A 4,600-nucleotide genomic window follows, 5' to 3' on the forward strand; every position below is an offset into this window, starting at 1 on the left:
CAGATAACTTTTTTTGGGCTGTAGAAAGCAAACTATCACTCCCCTCTATTCTCCGGGTTGGTAAGCTCTCCATTAGGATTGAGCTGGGGCTGTGTAAAGGTATGAAGATAGAGAAAGAGAGAGGCTTTTATATATGACGCAATCTACCTTGCTAACTACCTTTCCTCAGCTACTTTGGTTTGGCAATATAACTTGGTGTTTAAAAACACATTTTATTTATAGGAAAATAGATGGAGAGAATTGAACAATATAAACATTTCTATAGTTGATGTTAGGGTTGAATATTTTCCCAGTATTTTACAAATGTTCCATCCTGGGAATAAATCACTTATGACCCAGTATTTTCCACCAATGCCGGATGTGTCATTCAAAAGCATTATAAAGCATATAAATGTGTCTGGATTTGATTAGCGATTTGATCAGCATGAAAATGCATACCTGATGCTACCTGAGCCATATATTAAATAGCCTACATTTTATGAGCCCTACATTAATGACATTTAATGAGCCCAAGCCCAAATGATTGTGTTGTTATCCAATGTACAGTACGAGTCAGAAGCTTGGACACACCTTCGCATTCAAGGGTTTTTCTTCATTTTACTGTTTTCTACATTGTAGAATTATAGGCAAGACATCAAAACTATGAAATAACCCATATGGAATCATGTAGTAACCAAAAAAGTGTTAAACAAATAAAAAAATATATTAGATTTTAGATTCTTCAAAGTAGCCCTTTGCCTTGATGACAGCTTTGCACACTCTTGGAATTCTCGTTCAATGATAAAGCAGAAGAGAACATACGATTCTGGTGCAGTATAGGCTACAGAATTTGATTTTAATTTTGAAACATAATAGTGCCTATTTGTATAATTAGTATAGCTGACGCATTCATAATATTTCCCCTAATGTTATTAGCCTACCTCTTCTTTTTCTCTCTATTGTTGCTTCATTCCTTTGTCACGAACCGGCTCAAAGCCCGTAACAAAAGGGAGACAACGTGGAGATAAGGAGTAACAAAACATATATTTATTAAGTAAAGTAAACTAAGTACAATATACAATGGTGTGTGTAATCAGTAATCAGTAGTGTAAGTGAGTGTTTTGCATGCATGAATGTGATAATGCAGGGTGTTGAAAGGTGCCAAACAAACAACCAAAAACCACCAAGATACACAACAAAATCTATAAAGGTGTCTGCATGGAGAGAGTCTCCTCCATGAATGGGGAAGTGGTGTATTTATCCTGGGACATACCGGGCCCAGGTGTTTCCCATGTAGCTGACGACCCTCCAAACTCCGCCCACCGGCATCCTAATAAGGAAACAAGAACAAAGAGAGAATATGGCAGACAGAGTGGGAGGGTCGTCACACCTTCCTCATTTTAAAAAGTTACATGAAATACGTTTTGTTGTCCATATCTTCATCATTCTAATGACATCCTTGAATAATATGGGACTAGAATTAGATGCAGAAGACTTTCACTTCTCTTCATGAAGATTTAATGGGTATGGGTCTGAATAAATAACTGCTATAGCCTACCGCCATCACATGTTCACTCTTCTTTCAAACTACCTGTGAGTTCTATTGGCTGCTGTATTTAACATCCAGCAAAAAAAGAGCTTGCGTCCCTGTTTGAATAGTCTGTTAGTATAAGAAATGCCCCCAAAAATAATGTCCAGCAAGCTATTCTAGTCTAGCTTTTCCTGCATGGGACTCCAAGAGCTAAGGAGTGTTTTTTTTCTGAGAGGCCAACAGAGCACAGGTGCTTGCGTGTTGCGCAAGAGACAGAGGCCTTAAGTTAGAAGCTTTTTATGCATAACCCATCATTAATTAGGTAAATATAAGGCTAATACTGTATTGAATGTACTGTAAGTGGTAGGTTAGGACATCCATAGGGCTATATACCAATCTAGAACAGTGTAATATATTTTGGATGCAATTTGAATGGAGTTGATGGAGAGAGAGAGAAAGACTGTGAGAGAGCGCTCACACGTGCAGTGGTTTAAAGCAAGGATATTCTTGTGACAGGCTGTTTTAAAACTATTTAAAAAATTACAATCTTTACAATTAACAAGGTGACCCCCAAAAGCCAGATGGAGATGGGTAAATTAGAGGCTCATTCGGTCTTCATATTACTGTAGCATAGGCTATGCTGCAACAAATATGGGTCTACCTGTCACAAGAAAAAAGTTACCATGATGAGATGATAGGTCTACATGCATTGTGAATTGCGGTCCATACTGAGATGGGCTGTCTGTCCCTACCCTGAGTGTTGATTCATCATGCAGAGGCTGTAGAGAAACCAGATTTAGACACCACATATAACTTAACGATTCCATTTCATGGTGATTGCTGTTCATATAAATAAGTTATTATAATTAACCGGTTTCTCGCAGTTATTTATCCCAGGAAAAGGGAATGCTTTTGGGAGGTAAATCCCGGTAAATTTCGGTCACGGGATCTCACCATTCATGCAAGGCTTCAAGTGTTTGGGCTACATTGTGCAATACATGTGAATTGTTCCAGAGCATTTTCTAGTAGTGGCTAGGTACAAACACACAGTCACAATCGTTATAATGAATGTCGGACCAAGGCGCAGCATACGTAGAGTTCCACATGTTTATTCAATGAAACTCACAAAACAATAAACAGCAAACAAAACGTGCAGCAAACGCAGTGCTCCCAGGCAGCTACACAAAATCAAGAACCCACAAAACACAGTGGGGGAAATGGCTGCCTAAATATGATCCCCAATCAGAGACAATGATAAACAGCTGTCTCTGATTGGGAACCATAACAGGCCAACATAGACTTACAATAACCTAGATAACCCACCCTAGTCACACCCCGACCTAGAGAATAAAAGTCTCTCTATGGTCAGGGCGTGACACACTCTCACACACACACACACACATACAGGTTTTTTCAATCTCTTTGGTGCTATTTTCACAAGTATGTGGTGAATTTTCAAAAAACTTAGTACAAAACGCCAAAATAGTTACACTTATGACTAGGAATCGTCATATTCAAAACATTTTGATTGTGCATTTATTTAGTTTGAAGACATCTTTCACCACACAACCATTGATCCAAAATATAAGTTTAATGTGAAATATAGAAAGAGCATTGATTTGATCACCAAAACACAACATAATGATATCTTCTCAATTTAGTTATTTGAACAACCAGTTACAGTTTTTTAAATTCCTTTGGTAATATTTTCACAAGTATGTGGTAAAATTTCACAACTTATATTACAAAACTCAAAGCAGATAATCAAAAGGCTATTTTAGTGCATTTTCAAATAACTACAACACACAAAATCACACAGTAACCTTTTCACCAAACCTAATCAGTGTTTTATCTTGGTTCCCACACTTTTTATAGTGCTGTAACCCTTCAAACATTCAACCTCCAGCTGCGTACCCCCTCTTGCACCAGGGCAGCGCACTTTCAAATGTTGTTTTTTGCCATCATTGTAAGGGTGTCACTCACACACTGTACACAATACATTTATTAAACATACGAATGAGTGTGAGTTTTTGTCACAACCCGGCTCGTGGGAAGTGACAAATAGCTCTTATAGGACCAGGGCACAAATAATAATATAATAATAATCAATAATCTTGCTCTTTATTTAACCATCTAACATATAAAACCTTATTTTTCATCGAAAATTGTGAATAACTCACCACAGTTTAATGAGAAGGGTGTGTTTGAAAGGATGCACATAACTCTGCAATGTTGGATTGTATTGGAGAGAGTCTCAGTCTTAAATCATTTCCCACACACAGTCTGTGCCTGTATTTAGTTTTCATGCTAGTGAGGGCCGAGAATCCACTCTCAAGTAGGTACGTGGTTGCAAAGTCCATCAGTGTCTTAACAGAGCAATTTGCCAAGGCACGATACTCTGAGCCCAATCCAGAAATCTGGCAGAGGCTTCTGATTAAATTTAATTTTCACAGAACCGCTTGTTGCAATTTCGATAAGGCTCTCTTGTTCAGATATCAGTAAGTGGACTGGAGGCAGGGCATGAACGAATCCAGTTGTTTGGGTCATCCGTTTTGGGAAAGCAACTGCGTAATTGATCCCTCAATTCACTCAGGTGCTTCGTTATATCACATTTGACATTGTCCGTAAAAGCTTGAGTTCATTTGCACACAAAAATGTATACAATGATGGAAATACCTGTGTATTGTTCTTGTGAATGCAGACAGAGAAGAGCTCCAAATTCTTAATCATAGCCTCAATTTTGTCTTGCACATTGAATATAGTTGCAGAGAGTCCCTGTAATCCTAGATTCAGATCATTCAGGCGGGGAAAAACATCACCCAGATAGGCCAGTCATGTGAGAAACTTGTCATCACGCAAGTGGTCAGACAAGTGAAAACTATGGTCAGTAAAGGAAACTTTAAGCTCGTCTCAATAAAAAAAAACTGTAATTATTTTGCCCCTTGATAACCAGTATGTTGTAAAAGCGTTACATGGTCGCTGCCCATATCATTGCAGTGTGTAGAAAATACATGAGAGTTCAGGGGCCTTGCTTTAACAAAGTTAACAATTTTCACTGTAGTGTCCAAAACGTCTTTCAAGCTGTCGGGC

The sequence above is a fragment of the Oncorhynchus clarkii genome, chromosome 23 (assembly GCF_045791955.1).
Source record: "Oncorhynchus clarkii lewisi isolate Uvic-CL-2024 chromosome 23, UVic_Ocla_1.0, whole genome shotgun sequence".
Taxonomy (NCBI): domain Eukaryota; kingdom Metazoa; phylum Chordata; class Actinopteri; order Salmoniformes; family Salmonidae; genus Oncorhynchus; species Oncorhynchus clarkii.